This window comes from Panulirus ornatus, chromosome 34, assembly GCF_036320965.1.
Source record: "Panulirus ornatus isolate Po-2019 chromosome 34, ASM3632096v1, whole genome shotgun sequence".
NCBI lineage: Eukaryota > Metazoa > Arthropoda > Malacostraca > Decapoda > Palinuridae > Panulirus > Panulirus ornatus.
This window is the reverse complement of record NC_092257.1, coordinates 22,324,455-22,348,677: the sequence shown is the minus strand read 5'-3', so window position 1 is coordinate 22,348,677 and position 24,223 is coordinate 22,324,455. Positions and strand designations below refer to the sequence as shown.

General features: G+C 42.0%; 1 protein-coding gene and 1 long non-coding RNA gene across 2 annotated transcripts in view; one reads left to right on the top strand and one right to left on the bottom strand.

The window, feature by feature from the left end:
- Nucleotides 1–24,223, bottom strand: part of LOC139759993 (uncharacterized) — a 124,378-nt gene that overhangs the window by 51,495 nt on the left and 48,660 nt on the right. The gene's annotated exons all lie outside the window — the stretch shown is intronic.
- LOC139759992 (transient receptor potential cation channel subfamily A member 1 homolog) overlaps nt 1–24,223 on the top strand; it is a 195,064-nt gene that overhangs the window by 144,001 nt on the left and 26,840 nt on the right. The window lies entirely within an intron of this gene.

Genomic DNA, 24,223 nt, shown 5'->3' with positions numbered 1-24,223 from the left:
TAGATTGATATGGGTAAAACTGAAAGTAGATGGTGAGAGATGGGTGATTATTGGTGCCTATGCACCAGGGCATGAGAAGAAAGATCACGAGAGGCAAGTGTTTTGGAAGCAGCTGAATGAGTGTGTTAGCAGTTTTGATGCACGAGACCGGGTTATAGTGATGGGTGATTTGAATGCAAAGGTCAGTAATGTGGCAACTGGGGGAATAATTGGTTCACATGGGGTGTTCAGTGTTGTAAATGGAAATGGTGAAGAGCTTGTAGATTTGTGTGCTGAAAAACTTCTGGTGATTGGGAATTTCTGGTTTAAAAAGAGAGATATACATAAGTATACTTATGTAAGTAGGAGAGATGGCCAGAGAGCGTTATTGGATTACGTGTTAATTGACAGGCTCGTGAAAGAGAGACTTTTGGACGTTAATGTGCTGAGAGGTGAAGGTGAAGATTTGTAGAGGTTTTCAGAAAAGAAGAGAGAATGTTGGTGTGAAGAGAGAGGTGAGAGTAAGTGAGCTTGGGAAGGAGACTTGTGTGAGGAAGTACCAGGAGACACTGAGCACAGAATGGAAAAAGGTGAGCAAAGGACGTGAGGGGAGTGGGGGAAGATAGTATGTATTTAGGAAAGCAGTGATGGCTTGCGCAAAAGATGCTTGTGGCATGGGAAATGTGGGAGGTGGGCAGATTAGAAAGGGTAGTGAGTGGTGGGAAGAAGAAGTAAGATAATTAGTGAAAGAGAAGAGAGAGGCATTTGGATGATTTTTGTAGGGAAACAGTGCAAATGACTGGGAGATATATGAAAGAAAGAGGCAGGAGGTCAAGAGAAAGGTGCAATAGGTGAATAAGAGGGCAAATGAGAGTTGGGGTGAGAGTATCATTAAATTTTAGGGAGAATAAAAAGATGTTTTGGAAGGAGGTAAATAAAGTGCATAAGATGAGAGAACAAATGGGACCATCAGTGAAGGGGGCTAATGGGTAGGTAATAGTAAGTAGCGATGAAATGAGAAGGAGATGGAGTGAGTATTTTGAAGGTTTGTTGAATGTGTTAGATAATAGAGTGGCAGATATAGGGTGTTTTGGTTGAGGTGGTGTGTGAAATGAGAGGGTCAGGGAGAATGGTTTGGTAGATAGAAAAGAGGTAGTGAAAGCTTTGCAGAAGATGAAAACCGGTAAGGCAGCGGGTTTCGATGGTATCGCAGTGGAATTTATTAAAAAAGGGAGTGACTGTGTTGTTGACTGGTTGGTAAGGATATTCATTGTATGTATGGCTCATGGTGAAGTACCTGAGTATTGGTGGAATGCATGCATAGTGCCATTGTACAAAGGCAAAGGAGATAAAGTTGAGTGCTCAAATTCCAGAGGTATAAGTCTGTTGAGTATTCCTGGGAAATTATATGGGAGGGTATTGATTGAGAGGGTGAAGGCATGTACAGAGCATCAGATTGGGGAAGAGCAGTGTAGTTTCAGAAGTGATGGAGGATGTGTGGATCAGGTGTTTGCTTTGAAGAATGTATGTGAGAAATACTTAGAAAAAGAAATGGATTTGTATGTAGCATTTATGGATCTGAAGAATGCATATGATAGAGTTGATAGGGATGCTCTGTGGAAAGTATTAAGAGTATATTGGGTGGGAAGCAAGTTGCTAGAAGTAGTGAAAAGTTTTTATCGAGGATGTAAGGCATGTGTACGTGTAGGAAGAGAGGAAAGGGATTGGTTCCCCGTGAATGTTGGTTTGTGTCAGGGCTGTGTGATGTCTCTATGGTTGTTTAATTTCTTTATGGATGGGGTTGTTAGGGAGGTAAATGCAAGAGTTTTGGAAAGAGGGGCAAGTATGAAGTCTGTTGTGGATGAGAGAGAAGTGAGTCAGTTGTTGTTCGCTGATGATACAGTGCTGATGGTTGATTCGGGTGAGAAACCGCAGAAGCTGGTGACTGAGTTTGGTAAAGTGTGTGAAAGAAGAAAGCTGAGAGTGAATGTGAATAAGAGCAAGGTTATTAGGTACAGTAGGGTTGAGGGGCAAGTCACTTGGGAGGTAAGTATGAATGGAGAAAAACTGGAGGAAGTGAAGTGTTTTAGATATCTGGGAATGGATTTAACAGCAGATGGAACCATGGAAGCAGAAGTGAGTCACAGGGTGGGGGAGGGGGCAAAGGTTCTGGGAGTGCTGAAGAATGTGTGTAAGGTGAGGACATTATCTCAGAAAGCAAAAATGGGTATGTTTGAATGAATAGTGGTTCCAACAATGTTATATGGTTGCGAGGCATGGGCTCTACATAGGGTTGTGCGGAGGAGGATGGATGTGGTGGAAATGAGATGTTTGAGGACAATATGTGGTGTGTGGTGGTTTTATCAAGTCAGTAATGAAAGAGTAAGAGAGATGTGTGGTCATAAAAAGATTGTGGTTGAGAGAGCAGAAGAGGGTGTTTTGAAATGGTTTGGCCACATGGAGATAGTGAGTGAGAAAAGATTGACAAAGAGGATATAAGTGTCAGAGGTGGAGGAAACAAGGAGAAGTGGGAGACCAAATTGGAGGTAGAAGGATGGAATGAAAAAGATTTTGTGTGATTGGGGCCTGAACATGCAGGAGGGTGAAAGGCATGCAAGGAATAGAGTGAATTGGAATGATGTGGTATACTGGGGTCGACATGCTGTCAATGGATTGAACCAGGGCATGTGTCTTGGGTAAACCATGGAATGTTTTGTGGGTCCTGTTTGTGGAAAGTGAGCTGTAGTTTCAGTGAATTACACATGACAACTAGAGACTGAGTGTGAACGAATGTGGCCTTTGCTTTGTTTTTTCCTAGTGCTACCTCATGTGCGTGCGGGGGGGGGGGGGGGGGGGGTGCCATATCACGTGTGACGGGGTGGTGAAGGGAATGGCTGAGGGCAGCAAGTATGAATATGTACATGTTTATATATGTATTTGTCTGTGTATGTATATGTATGCTTATATTGAAATGTATAGATATGTATATATGCGTGTGTAAGCGTGTATGTATGTATTGAAATGTATAGGTACGTGCATGTGTGTGTGTGTAGGTGTGTATGCATATATTGAAATGTATAGGGATGTATATGTGCTTGTGTAGGGGTGTATGTATATGCTGAAATGTATAGGTATGTATACGTTCATGTGTAGGCGTGTATGCTTATATTGAAATATATATTTATATGTATTTTATTATATTTTGTTGCTGTCCCCCGTGTTAGCGAGGTAGCGCAAGGAAACAGACAAAAGAATGGCTCAACCCACCCATATACTCATGTATATACATACTCGTCCACATACGCACATCTGCATACCTATACATCTCAATGTATGCATATATTTATTCACACACAGACATATACATATATACACATGTACATAATTCATACTGTCTGCCCTTATTCATTTCCATCGCCACCCCGCCTTACATGAAATGACAACTCCCTCCCCCCGCATATCCATGAGGTAGTGCTAGGAAAAGACAACAAAGTCCACATTTGTTCACACTCAGTCTCTAGTTGTCATTTATAATGCAACAAAACCACAGCTTCCTTTTCACATCCAGGCCACACAAAACGTTCCATGGTTTGCCCCAGATGCTTCACATGCCCTGGTTCAATCCATTTTACAGCAGGTTGACCTCGGTATACCACATCGTTCCAATTCTCTCTATTCCTTGCACGCCTTTCACCCTCCTGCATGTTCAGGCCCCGATCACTCAAAATCTTTTTCACTCCATCTTTCCACTTCCAATTTGGTCTCCCACTTCTCCTTGTTCCCTCCACCTCTGACATATATACCCTCTTTGTCAGTCTTTCCTCACTCATTCTCTCCATGTGACCAAACCACTTCAAAATGCCCTCTTCTACTCTCTCAACCACACTCTTTTTATTACCACACATCTCTCTTACTCTTTCATTACTCTCTCGATCAAACCATTTTACACCACATATTGTCCTTAAACATTTCATTTCCAGCACATCCACTCTCCTCCACACAGCTATATCTATAGCCCACGCCTCGCAACCATATATTATTGTTGGAACCACTATTCCTTCAAACATACCCATTTTTGCTTTCCAAGATAAAGTTCTAGACTTCCACACATTCTTTAACGCTCCCAGAACTTTCGCCCCCTCCCCCACCCTAGATTTGCTTCCGCTTCCATGGTTCCATCCGCTGCCAAATCCACTCCCAGATATCTAAAAAACTTCACTTCCTCCAGTTTTTCTCCATTCAAACTTACCTCCGAATTGACGTGTCCCTCAACCCTACTGTACCAAATAACCTTGCTCTTATTTACATTTACTGTCAACTTTCTTCTTTCACACACTTTGCCAAACTCGGTCACCAGCATCTGCAGTTTCTCACACGAATCAGCCACTAGCCCTGTATCATCAGCGAACAACAACTGACGCACTTCCCAAGCTCTCTCATCCACAACAGACTGCATACTTGCCCCTCTTTCCAAAACTCTTGCATTCACCTCCCTAACAACCCCATCCATAAACAAATTAAACAACCATGGAGACATCACACACCCTTGCCGCAAACCAACATTCACTGAGAACCAATCACTTTCCTCTCTTCCTACACATACACATGCCTTACATCCTCGATAAAAACTTTTCACTGCTTCTAACAACTTGCCTCCCACACCATATATTTTCTAATACCTACCACAGAGCATATCTATTAACTCTGTCATATGCCTTCTCCAGATCCATAAATGCTACAAACAAATCCATTTGCTTTTCTAAGTATTTCTCACATACATTCTTCAAAGCAAACACCTGATCCACACATCCTCTACCACTTCTGAAACCACACAGCTCTTCCCCAATCTGATGCTCTGTACATGCCTTCACCATCTCAATCAGTACCCTCCCATATAATTTCCCAGGAATACTCAACAAACTTACACGCCTTTCACCCTCCTGCATGTTCAGGCCCCGTTCACTCAAAATCTTTTTCACTCCATCTTTCCTCCTCCAATTTGGTATGCTTCCACCCTATCAGTCACCCCTTTGCTATACATCTTATTAGGGACACTCAACAAACTTATACCTCTATGATTCGAACTTTCACCTTTGTCCCTCCTGCCTTAAAACAAAAGCACTTTACAGGAAACTGCCAGTTCTGAGGCACCTCACCCTGATCCAAACACACACTCAAAATTCCTACTTTACCAAGCAACAACACTGTCAACCACTTTCTTAAGAAAGTGAGTTTAGTTCCATTTCAGCTACCTTTCCATTTCATGCAGGGTTTTCACCACCTCTTCTCTTTTAACCAAACCACTTGCCTGAATCTCACTTCACAAATCTCCACATTCAAAACACCCCACACCTGCTACCCTATCATCCAACATATTCAGTAGTCCTTCAAAGTACTCACTCCATTGCATCCTCACCTCATCACTAACTGTTACCACTTTTCCATTTCACCAATGCTCCCACTTGTTCTGTTGTTTTCTCACATTGTAAACCTCTGTACAAAACACTTTCTAGTCCTCCCTAAAGTTTGCTGATACTCTCTCACCCTAACTCATATTTGCCCTTCATCACCCTCTAGAGCTCTTACTACTTTATGTAGTATATCTCCCAATCACTCACACTTCCCTGCAAGTAACACCCATACACCTGTCTTTTCTCTTTCATAAATAACTTAGCTTCCTCATCTCACTACTCATTATGCATCCTTACATGCCCCTCTCCCACTTTCTGAAAATCAGGCACTTCTCTCACACTTTAAAGCACTTCTCCAAAATACCTCCCATTCATCACCCACTCCCCCTAGAATCACACCATATTTCAGATATTTTGTTTCCAAGCTACTGTGCGATAACAAGATTAAGCAGAGATAGTGTATTATCTCCCCAATCTCCATTAAATGCTGGTGCAAAAAGATTTATACACCTTTAGGGAATGTATCTCATTACTTGGCTTTTCCATGGGAATCCAAGTTTCCCAACCTTTTTTTTTTCTGTTATTCAGATACCCCATTATCAATACTTTACCATTTCTAAGGAGGCAGTGTCTCACTGTTTCCCTCACCATCTTTATTGTTCCTTAATTGTTCATAATATACACATGTTCTGGATCACTGCTGTTCCTTGGTGGGTTGTAACTAACAGCTGTACTATGAACTTCTTACTAAGAGTGATCATATCCATTATGTATTGTCTGAAGGTACCTCCTTATCATCATGTACCCCATCTGGGCAGGTAAGGTTAGACTGTTTATTTATAAATTTCGTCTCCACAACTTGCACAGTATTGGGGTTGCAGCTGCATATATGATCCCTGAATTTCACTTGCTTTCCATTTTTCCCCATGAACTTGATGTGGAGGTATTGTTCCTCCCTCTGGCCAGATGCAATCCTTATGCTTTTGCATTTTGCCATCTTTGTAGATTACATTACATTACTCCTACATTAGCTCAAGTTTGTAATGTGGTATATTATCATGCATTCCACGTATTCTTACCCCACTATTTACCTGTTTCAAAGCTCTGACCACTTTTTAGAGCTCAAAAATCTTATATTTAGTCGTTAATATCATCATCTAACTTAGAAAGAAATTGTATGAAATGCCTTGAGTTGTCTGATATTGATTTTGTGTATTTTCGGCTATAAATGATGATGCAGAGCTACTGGTGAATTACTTAGCATTGGATGAAATTAGTATCATATTCCTTTCACACTGTAGTATTGTTTTAGATTAATGCTGTGGGAAGACAGTGAAGTGTAAGTGATAGTAGGATGAACTCTGTAGATCAGGGAAAATGCTAGTTTAATCAGTAAAAGTAGATGAAACACTTAGAAATCAACAGAATCTATGATTACATAGTCTACCTTCCCCGAGCACTCTGGAGTTAAAGTACAGTAGAAGCACACCAAAATTACAGTGGCCTGCTTTTTAGGATTGCACAGAATGACTGTATGTAGGGAGACTGGGAAGTGACACTACCAGAAGCCTATTTTCATATTTTTTGCCTTATGGCACAGAACTCAGTCATGGATGTGTTTGGTATAATCTTATTTTAACATGGAAGATTAAGAGAAATCTCAGCTTCTTGGGGAGGTTCAGTGAAGTTTTCATAGGTTCTATTGATTCCTACAAGTATTTCATATACTTTTACATCAAATTCTTTCCAATCTTCTTGTCCCTCTCTACTATTATATTATCTATAATGATACCTGGTTTAAAAAGCGAGATATACATAAGTATACTTATGTAAGCAGGAGAGATGGCCAGAGAGCGTTATTGGATTATGTGTTAATTAACAGGCGTGCGAAAGAGAGACTTTTGGATGTTAATGTGCTGAGAGGTGCAACTGGAGGGATGTCTGATCATTATCTTGTGGAGGCTAAGGTGAAGATTTGTATGGGTTTTCAGAAAAGAAGAGTGAATGTTGGGGTGAAGAGGGTGGTGAGAGTAAGAGAGCTTGGGAAGGAGACCTGTGTGAGGAAGTACCAGGAGAGACTGAGTACAGAATGGAAAAAGGTGAGAACAAAGGAAGTAAGGGGAGTGGGTGAGGAATGGGATGTATTTAGGGAATCAGTGATGGATTGCGCTAAAGATGCTTGTGGCATGAGAAGAGTGGGAGGTGGGTTGATTAGAAAGGGTAGTGAGTGGTGGGATGAAGAAGTAAGAGTACTAGTGAAAGAGAAGAGAGAGGCATTTGGACGATTTTTGCAGGGAAAAAATGCAATTGAGTGGGAGATGTATAAAAGAAAGAGACAGGAGGTCAAGAGAAAGGTGCAAGAGGTGAAAAAAAGGGCAAATGAGAGTTGGGGTGAGAGAGTATCATTAAATTTTAGGGAGAATAAAAAGATGTTCTGGAAGGAGGTAAATAAAGTGCGTAAGACAAGGGAGCAAATGGGAACTTCAGTGAAGGGCGCAAATGGGGAGGTGATAACAAGTAGTGGTGATGTGAGAAGGAGATGGAGTGAGTATTTTGAAGGTTTGTTGAATGTGTTTGATGATAGAGTGGCAGATATAGGGTGTTTTGGTCGAGGTGGTGTGCAAAGTGAGAGGGTTAGGGAAAATGATTTGGTAAACAGAGAAGAGGTAGTGAAAGCTTTGCGGAAGATGAAAGCCGGCAAGGCAGCAGGTTTGGATGGTATTGCAGTTGAATTTATTAAAAAAGGGGGTGACTGTATTGTTGACTGGTTGGTAAGGTTATTTAATGTATGTATGACTCATGGTGAGGTGCCTGAGGATTGGCGGAATGCGTGCATAGTGCCATTGTACAAAGGCAAAGGGGATAAGAGTGAGTGCTCAAATTACAGAGGTATAAGTTTGTTGAGTATTCCTGGTAAATTATATGGGAGGGTATTGATTGAGAGGGTGAAGGCATGTACAGAGCATGAGATTGGGGAAGAGCAGTGTGGTTTCAGAAGTGGTAGAGGATGTATGGATCAGGTGTTTGCTTTGAAGAATGTAAGTGAGAAATACTTAGAAAAGCAAATGGATTTGTATGTAGCATTTATGGATCTGGAGAAGGCATATGATAGAGTTGATAGAGATGCTCTGTGGAAGGTATTAAGAATATATGGTGTGGGAGGAAAGTTGTTAGAAGCAGTGAAAAGTTTTTATCGAGGATGTAAGGCATGTGTACGTGTAGGAAGAGAGGAAAGTGATTGGTTCTCAGTGAATGTAGGTTTGCGGCAGGGGTGTGTGATGTCTCCATGGTTGTTTAATTTGTTTATGGATGGGGTTGTTAGGGAGGTGAATGCAAGAGTTTTGGAAAGAGGGGCAAGTATGAAGTCTGTTGGGGATGAGAGAGCTTGGGAAGTGAGTCAGTTGTTGTTCGCTGATGATACAGCGCTGGTGGCTGATTCATGCGAGAAACTGCAGAAGCTGGTGACTGAGTTTGGTAAAGTGTGTGGAAGAAGAAAGTTAAGAGTAAATGTGAATAAGAGCAAGGTTATTAGGTACAGTAGGGTTGAGGGTCAAGTCAATTGGGAGGTGAGTTTGAATGGAGAAAAACTGGAGGAAGTGAAGTGTTTTAGATATCTGGGAGTGGATCTGGCAGCGGATGGAACCATGGAAGCGGAAGTGGATCATAGGGTGGGGGAGGGGGCGAAAATTCTGGGGGCCTTGAAGAATGTGTGGAAGTCGAGAACATTATCTCGGAAAGCAAAAATGGGTATGTTTGAAGGAATAGTGGTTCCAACAATGTTGTATGGTTGTGAGGCGTGGGCTATGGATAGAGTTGTGCGCAGGAGGATGGATGTGCTGGAAATGAGATGTTTGAGGACAATGTGTGGTGTGAGGTGGTTTGATCGAGTGAGTAATGTAAGGGTAAGAGAGATGTGTGGAAATAAAAAGAGCGTGGTTGAGAGAGCAGAAGAGGGTGTTTTGAAGTGGTTTGGGCACATAGAGAGAATGAGTGAGGAAAGATTGACCAAGAGGATATATGTGTCGGAGGTGGAGGGAACGAGGAGAAGAGGGAGACCAAATTGGAGGTGGAAAGATGGAGTGAAAAAGATTTTGTGTGATCGGGGCCTGAACATGCAGGAGGGTGAAAGGAGGGCAAGGAATAGAGTGAATTGGAGCGATGTGGTATACCGGGGTTGACGTGCTGTCAGTGGATTGAATCAAGGCATGTGAAGCGTCTGGGGTAAACCATGGAAAGCTGTGTAGGTATGTATATTTGCGTGTGTGGACGTTTGTATATACATGTGTATGGGGGGGGTTGGGCCATTTCTTTCGTCTGTTTCCTTGCGCTACCTCGCAAACGCGGGAGACAGCGACAAAGTATAATAAAAAAATAGAATATAAAATAAATGATATAATATAAAATTAATGCTCCAAATCATGCAGCTTCAGTCTAAGTCACTTTCAGTTAGTGAAAGAAATAAGTTGATTCCACTTTCATCCACTTTCATAAAGAAATATAGTGATAGGGCTAAACTGATACAGTACTTTAATTCAGTTATTCCCAGGGAGCAGATGACATAAGATAAAACGAAAATTTTATAATTGTCCATTGCATATGTTGTTACGGTATTAATACTTTGTATCATTCTGCGGAATCACATATAGTAGAGAGAATTTCTGTTTTGTGAATTTCATCAATTACAGGTAAAATATTCCTTAATTGAAATGCCAGGGACCAGAAATGTTTTGGATTTTGGAATATTTGCATATACATAATGGGATGTCCCTCAACCCTGCTGAACCTAATGACCTTGCTCTTATTCACATTTACTCAGCTTTCTTCTTTAACACACTTTACAAAATTCAGTCACCAACTTCTGCAGTTTCTCACCAGAATCAGCCACCAGTGCTGTATCATCAGCTAACAACAACTGACTCACTTCATAGGCCCCCTCATCCACAACAGACTACATACTTGCCCCTCTCTCCAAAACTCATGCATTCACCTCCCTAACCACCTCATCCATAAACAAGTTAAACAACTATGGAGATATCACACAACCCTGCCGCAGACCGACACTCACTGGGAACCAGTCACTATCCTCTCTTCCTACTCATACACATGCCTTACATCCTTAGTAAAAACTTTTCACTGCTTCTAGCAACTTACCTCCCACACCATATACTCTCAGTATCTTCCACAAAGCATCTCTATCAACCCTGTCATATGCCTTCTCCAGATCCGTAAATGCTACATACAAATCCATCTGTTTTTCAAAGTATTTCTCACATGCGTTCTTCAAAGCAAACACCTGATCCACACATCCTCTACCACTTCTGAAACCACACTGCTCTTCCCTAATCTGATGCTCTGTACATGCCTTTACCCTTTCAATCAATACCCTCCTATATGATTTCCCAAGAATACTCAACAAACTTATACCTCTGTAATTTGAACACTCACCTGTATCCTCTTTGCCTTTGTATAATGGCTTCTATGCATGCATTCCACCAATCCTTGGGCACTTCACCATGAACCATACATACATTAAATATCCTTACCAACCAATCAACAACACAGCCACTCCCTTTTTAATAGATTCCACAGCAATTCCATCCAAACCCGCCGCCTTGCTGGCTTTCATCTTCCGCAAAGCTTTCACTACCTCTTCTCTGTTTACCAAACCATTCTCCCTAACCCTCTCACTTCATGCACCACCTCAACCAAAACACCCTATATCTGCCACTGTATCATCAAACACACTCAACAAACCTTCACAATACTCACTCCATCTCCTTCTCACTTTGCCACTACTTGTTATTGCCTCCCATTTGCCCTCTTCACCAACGTTCTCATTTGTTCTCTTGTTACACACCTAATTTACCTCCTTCTAAATTATTCTCCCTAAAATTTAATGATACTCTCTCACCCCAACTCTCATTTGCCCTCTTTTTCACCTCTTGCACCTTTCTCTTGACCTCCTGCCACTTTCTTTTATACATCTCCCATTCATTTGCACTACTTCCCTGCAAAAATTGTCCAAATGCCTCTCTTCTCTTTCACTAACAATATTACTTCTTCATCCCACCACTCACTACCTTTTCTAATCTGCCCACCTCCCACCTTTCTCATGCCACAAGCATCTGTTGCGCAAGCCATCACTGCTTCCCTAAATACATCCCATTCTTCTCCACTCCCCTTATGTCATTTGGTCTCACCTTTTGCCATTCTGCACTCAATCTTTCTAGGTACTTTGTCACCCAAGTGTCCTTCCCAAGCTCACTTACTCTCACCACTTTCTTAACCCCAACATTCTCTCTTCTTTTCTGAAAAACCTCTTCAAACCTTCACCTCCACAAGATAATGATCAGACATCCCTCCAGCTGCCCCTCTCAGCACACTAACATCCAAAAATCTTTCTTTCACATGCCTATCAATTAACATGTAGCCCAATAATGCTCTCTGTCCATCTCCTACTTACATATGTATACTTATGTATATCCCTTGTGATAGGGGAGAAAGAATACTTCCCACGCATTCCTTACATGTCGTAGAAGGTGACTAAAGGGGGCGGGAGCGGGGGGGCCAGAAACCCTACCCTCCTTGTATTTTAACTTTCTAAAAGGGGAAACAAAAGAAGGAGTCAGGCGGGGAGTGTTCATCCTCCTCGAAGGCTCAGATTGGGGTGTCTAAATGTGTGTGGATGTAACCAAGATGAGAATAAAGGAGAGATAGGTAGTATGTTTGAGGAAAGGAACGAGGATGTTTTGGCTCTGAGTGAAACGAAGCTCAAGGGTAAAGGGGAAGAGTGGTTTGGGAATGTCTTGGGAGTAAAGTCAGGGGTTAGTGAGAGGACAAGAGCAAGGGAAGGAGTAGCACTACTCCTGAATCAGGAGTTGTGGGAGTATGTGATAGAGTGTAAGAAAGTAAATTCTCAATTAACATGGGTAAAACTGAAAGTTGATGGAGAGAGATGGGTGACTATTGGTGCATATGCACCTGGGCATGAGAAGAAAGATCATGAGAGGCAAGTGTTTTGAGAGCAGCTGAATGAGTGTGTTAGTGGTTTTGATGCACAAGACCGGGTTATAGTGATGGGTGATTTGAATGCCAAGGTGAGTAATGTGGCAGTTGAGGGAATAATTGGTATACATGGGGTGTTCAGTGTTGTAAATGGAAATGGTGAAGAGCTTGTAGATTTATGTGCTGAAAAAGGACTGGTGATTGGGAATACCTGGTTTAAAAAGCGAGATATACATAATTATACATATGTAAGTAGGAGAGATGGCCAGAGAGCGTTATTTGATTATGTGTTAATTGATAGGTGTGTGAAAGAGAGACTTTTGGATGTTAATGTGCTGAGAGGTGCAACTGGAGGGATGTCTGATCATTATCTTGTGGAGGCGAAGGTGAAGATTTGTAAGGGTTTTCAGAAAAGAAGAGAGAATGTTGGGGTGAAGAGAGTGGTGAGAGTAAGTGAGCTTGGGAAAGAGACTTCTGTGAGGAAGTACCAGGAGAGACTGAGTACAGAATGGAAAAAGGTGAGAACAAAGGAGGTAAGAGGAGTGGGGGAGGAATGGGATGTATTTAGGGAAGCAGTGATGGCTTGCGCAAAAGATGCTTGTGGCATGAGAAGTGTGGGAGTGGGTTGATTAGAAAGGGTAGTGAGTGGTGGGATGAAGACGTAAGATTATTAGTGAAAGAGAAGAGAGAGGCATTTGGACGATTTTTGCAGGGAAAAAATGCAAATGAGTGGTAGATGTATAAAAGAAAGAGGCAGGAGGTCAAGAGAAAGGTGCAAGAGGTGAAAAAGAGGGCAAATGAGAGTTGGGGTGAGAGAGTATCATTAAATTTTAGGGAGAATAAAAAGATGTTTTGGAAGGAGGTAAGTAAAGTGCGTAAGATAAGGGAGCAAATAGGAACTTCAGTGAAGGGGGCAAATGGGGAGGTGATAACAAGTAGTGGTGATGTGAGGAGATGGAGTGAGTATTTTGAAGGTTTGTTGAATGTGTTTGATGATAGAGTGGCAGATATAGGGTGTTTTGGTCGAGGTGGTGCACAAAGTGAGAGGTTAGTGAAAATGATTTGGTAAACAGAGAAGAGGTAGTAAAAGCTTTGCGGAAGATGAAAGCCGGCAAGGCAGCGGGTTTGGATGGTATTGCAGTGGAATTTATTAAAAAAGGGGGTGACTGTATTGTTGACTGGTTGGTAAGGTTATTTAATGTATGTATGATTCATGGTGAGGTGCCTGAGGATTGGTGGAATGCTTGCATAGTGCCATTGTACAAAGGCAAAGGGGGTAAGAGTGAGTGCTCAAATTACAGAGGTATAAGTTTGTTGAGTATTCCTGGGAAATTATATGGGAGGGTATTGATTGAGAGGGTGAAGGCATGTACAGAGCATCAGATTGGGGAAGAGCAGTGTGGTTTCAGAAGTGGTAGAGGATGTGTGGATCAGGTGTTTGCTTTGAAGAATGTATGTGAGAAATACTTAGAAAGCAAATGGATTTGTATGTAGCATTTATGGATCTGGAGAAGGCATATGATAGAGTTGATAGAGATGCTCTGTGGAAGGTATTAAGAATATATGGTGTGGGAGGCAAGTTGTTAGAAGCAGAGAAAAGTTTTTATCGAGGATGTAAGGCATGTGTACGTGTAGGAAGAGAGGAAAGTGATTGGTTCTCAGTGAATGTAGGTTTGCGGCAGGGGTGTGTGATGTCTCCATGGTTGTTTAATTTGTTTATGGATGGGGTTGTTAGGGAGGTGAATGCAAGAGTTTTGGAAAGAGGGGCAAGTATGAAGTCTGTTGGGGATGAGAGAGCTTGGGAAGTGAGTCAGTTGTTGTTCGCTGATGATACAGCGCTGGTGGCTGATTCATGTGAGAAACTGCAGAAGCTGGTGACTGAGTTTGGTAAAGTGTGTGAAGAAGAAAGTTAAGAGTAAATGTGAATAAGAGCAAGGTTATTAGGTACAGTAGGGTTGAGGGTCAAGTCAATTGGGAGGTGAGTTTGAATGGAGAAAAACTGGAGGAAGTGAAGTGTTTTAGATATCTGGGAGTGGATCTGGCAGCGGATGGAACCATGGAAGCGGAAGTGGATCATAGGGTGGGGGAGGGGGCGAAAATCTGGGGGCCTTGAAGAATGTGTGGAAGTCGAGAACATTATCTCGGAAAGCAAAAATGGGTATGTTTGAAGGAATAGTGGTTCCAACAATGTTGTATGGTTGTGAGGCGTGGGCTATGGATAGAGTTGTGCGCAGGAGGATGGATGTGCTGGAAATGAGATGTTTGAGGACAATGTGTGGTGTGAGGTGGTTTGATCGAGTGAGTAATGTATGGGTAAGAGTGATGTGTGGAAATAAAGACGCGTGGTTGAGAGAGCAGGGAAGAGGGTGTTTTGAAGTGGTTGGCACCCCATAGAGAGCAATGAGAGTGGGAAAGATTGACAAAGAGGGATATATGTGTCGGAGTGGGGGAACGAGGAGAAGAGGGAGACCAAAATTGGAGGTGGAAAATGATGGAGTGAAAAAGATTTTGTGTGATCGGAGGATCCTGAAACAACATGCAGGTGGGTGAAAGGTAGGGCAAGGAATAGAGGAATTGGTGCGATGTGGTCTATAACGGGTTGACGTGCTGTCAGTGGATTGAATCAAGGCATGTGAAGCGTCTGGGGTAATCCTGGAAAGCTGTGTAAGGTATGTATATTTGCGTGTGTGGACGTTTGTATTTTACATGTTGTATGGGGGGGGTTGGGCCTTTTCTTTCGTCTGTTTCCTTGCGCTTACCTCGCTAAACGCGGGAGGGGGGAGACAGCGAAAAGTATAATAAAAAATAGAATATAAAATAAATGATTTATATAAAATTAATGCTCCAAATCATGCAGCTTAGTCTTAGTATCTAAGTCACTTTCAGTTAGTGAAAGAAATAAGGTTGATTCCACTTTCATCCACGTTCATAATGAAATATAGTGATAGGGCTAAAAAATGATAACAGTACTTTAATTCAGTTATTCCAGGGAGCAGATGGACATAAGATAAAACGGAAAATTTTATAATTGTCCTTTGCATATGTTGTTACAGGTTTTAATACTTTGTATCATCTGCGGGATCACATATAGTAGAGAGAATTTCTGTTTTGTGAAGTTCATCAATTCGGTAAAAATTTTACTTAATTGAAATGCCAGGGACCAGTAATGTTTTGGATTTTGGAATTTTTGCATATACATAATGGGATGTCCCTTCAAACCCTGACTGACCTAATGTCCTTGATCTTATTCACATTTACTCAGCTTTCTCTTTAAACACTTTACAAAATTCAGTCCACCAACTATCTGCAGTTTACTCACCAGTTAATCAGGCCACCAGTGCTGTATCATCAGCTAACAACAAATGACTCTTCATAGGCCCCCTCTCCACAACAGACTACATACTTGACCCTCTCTCCAAAAACTCATGCATTCACCTCCCTAACCACCGCATCCATAAACAAGTATTTAACAACTTTGGAGATATAACAAACCCTGCCGAGACCGACACTCACTGGGACCAGTCCACTATCTCTCTTCCTACTCATACACTATGCCTTAATCCTTAGTAAAAAACTTTTCACTGCTTCTAGAACTTACTACCACACCATATACTCTCAGTAATCTTCCACAAAGCATCTCTTTCATCCTGTCATATGCCTTCTCAGATCCGTGTATGATACATACAATTCCATCTGTTTTTCAAAGTATTTCTACATGCGTTCTTCAAAGCAAACACCTGATCCACACATCCTCTACCACTTCTGAAAACCACACTGCTCTTCCCTAATCTGATGCTCTGTACATGCCTTTACCCTTTCTATCAATAACCTCTTTATGATTTCCCAAGACATACTCAAACAAATTATACCTCTGTAATTTGAAACTAACCTGTTATCCTCTTTGCCTTTGTATACGGCTTCTATGCATGCATGCCACAATCCTTGGGCACTTTCCCTGAAAACCATACGTACTTTACATATATCTTACCAACCAATCAACAACACAGCCAATCCTTTTTAATAGATTCCACAGCAATTCATCCAAACCTAAACCGCCGCCTTGGCTGCGCTTTCATCTTCCGCAAAGCTTTCACTACTCTTCTCTGTTTACCAAATCCATTTTCCCTATCCCTCTCACTTCATGCACAACATCAACCAAAACACCCTTTTCTGCCACTGTATCTTTCAAACACACTCAACACACCTTCACCAAATACTCACTCATCTCCTTCTTCACTTTGCCACTACTTGTTATTGCCTCCATTTGCCCATCTTCACCAACGTTCTCCATTTGTTCTCTTGTTACACACTTAATTTACCTCCGTCTAAATTATTCTCCCTAAAATTTAATGATACTCTCTCACCCCAACTCTCATTTGCCCTCTTTTTCACCTCTTGCACCTTTCTCTTGACCTCCTGCCACTTTCTTTTATACATCTCCCATTCATTTGCACTACTTCCCTGCAAAAATTGTCCAAATGCCTCTCTTCTCTTTCACTAACAATATTACTTCTTCATCCCACCACTCACTACCTTTTCTAATCTGCCCACCTCCCACCTTTCTCATGCCACAAGCATCTGTTGCGCAAGCCATCACTGCTTCCCTAAATACATCCCATTCCTCTCCACTCCCCTTATGTCATTTGGTCTCACCTTTTGCCATTCTGCACTCAATCTTTCTAGGTACTTTGTCACCCAAGTGTCCTTCCCAAGCTCACTTACTCTCACCACTTTCTTAACCCCAACATTCTCTCTTCTTTTCTGAAAAACCTCTTCAAACCTTCACCTCCACAAGATAATGATCAGACATCCCTCCAGCTGCCCCTCTCAGCACACTAACATCCAAAAGTCTTTCTTTCACATGCCTATCAATTAACATGTAGCCCAATAATGCTCTCTGTCCATCTCCTACTTACATATGTATACTTATGTATATCCCTTGGGATAGGGGAGAAAGAATACTTCCCACGCATTCCTTACATGTCGTAGAAGGTGACTAAAGGGGACGGGAGCGGGGGGGCCAGAAACCCTACCCTCCTTGTATTTTAACTTTCTAAAAGGGGAAACAAAAGAAGGAGTCAGGCGGGGAGTGTTCATCCTCCTCGAAGGCTCAGATTGGGGTGTCTAAATGTGTGTGGATGTAACCAAGATGAGAATAAAGGAGAGATAGGTAGTATGTTTGAGGAAAGGAACGAGGATGTTTTGGCTCTGAGTGAAACGAAGCTCAAGGGTAAAGGGGAAGAGTGGTTTGGGAATGTCTTGGGAGTAAAGTCAGGGGTTAGTGAGAGGACAAGAGCAAGGGAAGGAGTAGCACTACTCCTGAATCAGGAGTTGTGGGAGTATGTGATAGAGTGTAAGAAAGTAAATTCTCGATTAACATGGGTAAAACTGAAAGTTGATGGAGAGAGATGGGTGACTATTGGTGCATATGCACCTGGGCATGAGAAGAAAGATCATGAGAGGCAAGTGTTTTGAGAGCAGCTGAATGAGTGTGTTAGTGGTTTTGATGCACAAGACCGGGTTATAGTGATGGGTGATTTGAATGCCAAGGTGAGTAATGTGGCAGTTGAGGGAATAATTGGTATACATGGGTTGTTCAGTGTTGTAAATGGAAATGGTGAAGAGCTTGTAGATTTATGTGCTGAAAAAGGACTGGTGATTGGGAATACCTGGTTTAAAAAGCGAGATATACATAATTATACATATGTAAGTAGGAGAGATGGCCAGAGAGCGTTATTTGATTATGTGTTAATTGATAGGTGTGTGAAAGAGAGACTTTTGGATGTTAATGTGCTGAGAGGTGCAACTGGAGGGATGTCTGATCATTATCTTGTGGAGGCGAAGGTGAAGATTTGTAAGGGTTTACAGAAAAGAAGAGAGAATGTTGGGGTGAAGAGAGTGGTGAGAGTAAGTGAGCTTGGGAAAGAGACTTCTGTGAGGAAGTACCAGGAGAGACTGAGTACAGAATGGAAAAAGGTGAGAACAAAGGAGGTAAGAGGAGTGGGGGAGGAATGGGATGTATTTAGGGAAGCAGTGATGGCTTGCGCAAAAGATGCTTGTGGCATGAGAAGTGTGGGAAGTGGGTTGATTAGAAAGGGTAGTGAGTGGTGGGATGAAGACGTAAGATTATTAGTGAAAGAGAAGAGAGAGGCATTTGGACGATTTTTGCAGGGAAAAAATGCAAATGAGTGGTAGATGTATAAAAGAAAGAGGCAGGAGGTCAAGAGAAAGGTGCAAGAGGTGAAAAAGAGGGCAAATGAGAGTTGGGGTGAGAGAGTATCATTAAATTTTAGGGAGAATAAAAAGATGTTTTGGAAGGAGGTAAGTAAAGTGCGTAAGATAAGGGAGCAAATAGGAACTTCAGTGAAGGGGGCAAATGGGGAGGTGATAACAAGTAGTGGTGATGTGAGGAGATGGAGTGAGTATTTTGAAGGTTTGTTGAATGTGTTTGATGATAGAGTGGCAGATATAGGGTGTTTTGGTCGAGGTGGTGCACAAAGTGAGAGGTTAGTGAAAATGATTTGGTAAACAGAGAAGAGGTAGTAAAAGCTTTGCAGAAGATGAAAGCCGGCAAGGCAGCGGGTTTGGATGGTATTGCAGTGGAATTTATTAAAAAAGGGGGTGACTGTATTGTTGACTGGTTGGTAAGGTTATTTAATGTATGTATGATTCATGGTGAGGTGCCTGAGGATTGGTGGAATGCTTGCATAGTGCCATTGTACAAAGGCAAAGGGGGTAAGAGTGAGTGCTCAAATTACAGAGGTATAAGTTTGTTGAGTATTCCTGGGAAATTATATGGGAGGGTATTGATTGAGAGGGTGAAGGCATGTACAGAGCATCAGATTGGGGAAGAGCAGTGTGGTTTCAGAAGTGGTAGAGGATGTGTGGATCAGGTGTTTGCTTTGAAGAATGTATGTGAGAAATACTTAGAAAGCAAATGGATTTGTATGTAGCATTTATGGATCTGGAGAAGGCATATGATAGAGTTGATAGAGATGCTCTGTGGAAGGTATTAAGAATATATGGTGTGGGAGGCAAGTTGTTAGAAGCAGAGAAAAGTTTTTATCGAGGATGTAAGGCATGTGTACGTGTAGGAAGAGAGGAAAGTGATTGGTTCTCAGTGAATGTAGGTTTGCGGCAGGGGTGTGTGATGTCTCCATGGTTGTTTAATTTGTTTGTGGATGGGGTTGTTAGGGAGGTGAATGCAAGAGTTTTGGAAAGATGGGCAAGTATGCAGTCTGTTGTGGATGAGAGAGCTTTGGAAGTGAGTCAATTGTTGTACGCTGATGATACAGTGCTGGTGGCTGATTCATGAGAGAAACTGCAGAAGCTGGTGACTGAGTTTGGTAAATTGTGTGAAAGAAGAAAGTTAAGAGTAAATGTGAATAAGAGCAAGGTTATAAGGTACAGTAGGGTTGATGGTCAAGTCAATTGGGAGGTAAGTTTGAATGGAGAAAAACTGGAGGAAGTAAAGTGTTTTAGATATCTGGGAGTGGATCTGGCAGCGGATGGAACCATGGAAGCGGAAGTGAATCATAGGGTGGGGGAGGGGGCGAAAATCCTGGGAGCATTGAAGAATGTGTGGAAGTCGAGAACATTATCTCGGAAAGCAAAAATGGGTATGTTTGAAGGAATAGTGGTTCCAACAATGTTGTATGGTTGTGAGGCGTGGGCTATGGATAGAGTTGTGCGCAGGAGGGTGGATGTGCTGGAAATGAGATGTTTGAGGACGATATGTGGTGTGAGCTGGTTTGATCGAGTAAGTAATGTAAGGGTATGAGAGATGTGTGGAAATAAAAAGAGTGTGGTTGAGAGAGCAGAAGAGGGTGTTTTGAAATGGTTTGATCACATGGAGAGAATGAGTCAAGAAAGATTGACCAAGAGGATATATGTGTCAGAGGTGGAGGGAACGAGGAGAAGTGGGAGACCAAATTGGAGGTGGAAATATGGAGTGAAAAAGATTTTGAGTGATCGGGGCCTGAACATGCAGGAGTGTGAAAGGCGTGCAAGGAATAGAGTGAATTGGAATGATGTGGTATACTGGGGTCGACTTTCTGTCAATGGATTGAACCAGGGCATGTGAAGTGTCTGGGGTAAACCATGGAAAGTTCTGTGGGGCCTGGATGTGGAAAGGGAGCTGTGGTTTCAATGCATTATTACATGACAGCTAGAGACTGAGTGTGAACAAATGGGGCCTTTGTTGTCTTTTCCTAGCACTACCTCGCACACATGAGGGGGGAGGGGGTTGTTATTACATGTGTGGCGGGGTGGCAATGGGAATAAATAAAGGCAGACAGTATGAATTATGTACATGTGTATATATGTATATGTCTGTGTGTGTTTATATATGTGTACATTGAGATGTATAGGTATGTATATTTGCGTGTGTGGACGTGTATGTATATACATGTGTATGTGGGTGGGTTGGGCCATTCTTTCGTCTGTTTCCTTGCGGTACCTCGCTAACGCGGGAGACAGCGATAAAGCAAAATAAATAAATAAATATAAATGTATATCTCTCTTTTTAAACCAGGTATTACCAGTCACCAGTCCTTTTTCAGCACTCAAATCTACAATCTCTTCACCATTTCCATTTACAACACTGAACTCTCAACTGCCACATTACTTACCTTTGCATTCAAATCACCTGTTCTTGTGCATCAAAGCTGCTAACACCTCACTCAGCTGCTCCGAAAACACTTGCCTCTCATGATCTTTCTTCTCATGACCATGTGCATAGTCAAGAATAATCACCCTTTCCTCTCTATCCACTTTCAGTTTCACCCATATCAATCTAGAGTTTACTTTCTTGCACTCAATCACACACTCCCACGACTCCTGCTTCAGGAGTAGTGCTTCTCCTTCCTTTGCTCTTGTCCTCTCACCAACCCCTGACTTTACTCCCAAGACATTCCCAAACCATTCTTACCCTTTACCCCTAGCTTCATGTCACTTAGAGCCAAAACATCCAGGTTCCTTTCCTCAAACATACTACTATGTCTCTTTTTTTCTCATCTTGGTTACATCCACACACATTTAGACAGCCCAATCTGAGCCTTCGAGGAGGATGAGCTCTCCCCGCGTGACTCCTTCTATTTCCCCTTTTAGAAAGTTAAAATACAAGGAGGGGAAGATTTCTAGCCCCCCATTCCCGCCCCCTTTAGTCACCTTCTATGACATGCAGGGAATACATGGGAAATATACTATCTCCCCTATCCCCAGGGTGGAATAGATATCTGGGAGTGGATTTAGCAACAGATGGAACCATGGAAGCGGAAGTCACCCACAGGGTGGGGGAGGGGGCGAAGGCTCTGGGAGCATTGAAGAATGTGTGGAAGGGGAGAATGTTATCTCGGAGAGCAAAAATGAGTATGTTTGAAGGAATAGTAGTTCCAACAATGTTATATGGTTGCAAATCATGGGCTATAGATAGGGTTGTGCCGAGGAGGGTGGATGTATGTAAAATGAAATATTTGAGGACAATATGTTGTGTGAGGTAGTTTGATCGAGTAAGTAATGAAAGGGTAAGAGAGATGCATTGTAATAAAAAGAGTGTGGTTGAGAGGGCAAAAGGGGGCGTTTTGAAATGGTTTGGTCACATAGAGAGAATAAATGAGGAAAGATTGACAAAGAGGATTTATGTGTCAGAAGTAGAAGGAACGAGGAGAAGCAGGAGAGCAAATTGGAGGTGGAAGGATGGAGTGAAAAAGATTTTGAGCAATCGGGGCCTGAACATACAGGAGGGTGAAAGGCGTGCAAGGAATAGAGAGAATTGGAATGATGTGGTATACTGGGGTGGATGTGCTGTCACTGGATTGAACCAGGGCATGTCAAGCATCTGGGGTAAACCATGGAAAGTTGTGGGGGCCTGGATGTGGAAAGGGAGCTGTGGTTTTGTTGTATTACACAATGACAGCTAGAGACTGAGTGTGAACGAGTGTGGCCTTTTGTGTTTTTTCCTAGTGCTACCTTGAGCTTGTGGGGGGGGGGGGGATGCTATTTCATGTGTGGTGGGGTGGTGACGAGAATGGATGAAGGCAGCAAGTTTGAATATGTACATGAGAAACTGCAGAAGTTGGTGACTGAGTTCGGTAAAGTGTGTGAAAGACGAAAGCTGAGAGTAAATGTGAATAAGAGCAAGGTTATTAGGTACAGTAGGGTTGAGGGACAAGTCAATTCGGAGGTAAGTTTGAATGAAGGAAAACTGGAGGAAGCAAAGGGTTTTAGATATCTGGGAGTGGATTTAGCAGCAATGGAACCATGAAAGCAGAGGTGAGTCACAGGGTGGTGGAGGGGGTGAAGGTTCTGGGAGCATTGAAGAATGTGTGGAAGGTGAGAACATTATCTCAGAAAGCAAAAATGGGTATGTTTGAAGGAATAGTGGTTCAAACAATGTTATATGGTTGTGAGGCATGGGCTATAGATAGGATTGTGCTGAGGAGGGTGGATGTGTTGGACATGAGATGTTTGAGGACAATATGTGGCTTGGTCGATTAAGTAATGAAAGGGTAAGAGAGATGTGTGGTAATGTAAAGTGTGGTTGAGAGAGCAGAAGAGGGTGTTTTGAAATGGTTTGGTCACATGGAGAGAATGAGTGAGGAAAGATTGACAAAGAAGATATATATGTCAGAGTTGGAGGGAACGAGGAGAAGTGGGAGACCAAATTGGAGGTGGAAAGATGGAGTGAAAAAGATTTTGAGCGATCTGGGCCTGAACATGCAGGAGGGTGAAAGGCGTGCAAGGAATTGAGTGAATTGGAACAATGTGGTATACTGGGGTCGACGTGCTGTCAATGGATTGAACCAGGGCATGTGAAGCGTCTGAGGTACACCATGGAAAGTTTTATGGGGCCTGGATGTGGAAAGGTGCATTATACATGACAGCTAGAGACAGAGTGTGAATGAATGTGGCCTTTGTTTTCTTTTCCTTGTGCTACCTCGTGCACGTGCAGGGGGAGGGGATTATCATTTCATGTGTGGCGATGGGAATGAATAAAGGAAGCAAGTATGAATTATGTACATGTGTATATGTGTATATGTCTGTGTATGTATATATATGTAAACTTTGAAGTGTATAGGTATGTATATGTGTGTGTGTGTAGACATGTATGTATATACATGTGTATGTGGGTGGGTTGGGCCATTCTTTCGTCTGTTTCCTTGTGCTACCTCGCTGACGTGGAAGACAGCGACAAAGTATAATAATAGATGTTGGATGTATGTTTGAATCAAATCGTTGTGTTTATGTACACCAAATGATTGCATAATGATTTTTCCTGGAAGTAATTAAATTTTTTTTCTTTTTGTTGGAAGAACCCCATACCTCATTGCCAGAGGTGAGGGTGTACATCCAACCATAGGTCTCAGACATAAGCTTTACTGGGGTCCAGATGAGGTTCTTGTTTAAAGCCCTGACATTTCTAGAACCAACTCTATCTATATACTTGTGTGAACTTATGTATCATCTCTTTGTATAATCTTTTTAGTACTTTAGTGTTCTACTTTCTTATGAATATTTCACGCACCTCCACCTTCTTTTTCTTTGCTTTTATTTCTTGATTCTTTTATTCCCTCCTAAATGACCAGACCATTGTTTACAGTTCCTATTCGAACCTCTCCATCATCAGTTTATTATTTGAGCCTTCAGCAATGAGTTTATTTTTAAAATCTTTTTTAGTATTTCACTATGGCATGGAAATCATATTATTTTACAAAAGCTTCATTTAAGGTATCATACAATTAGAATGTCCTGGATACTCATTAAGTGTTTACTGATTTTTTCAAGATTTGTAAAAGACAAATGTCCCATATGTCTTTTTGGTACAAGTT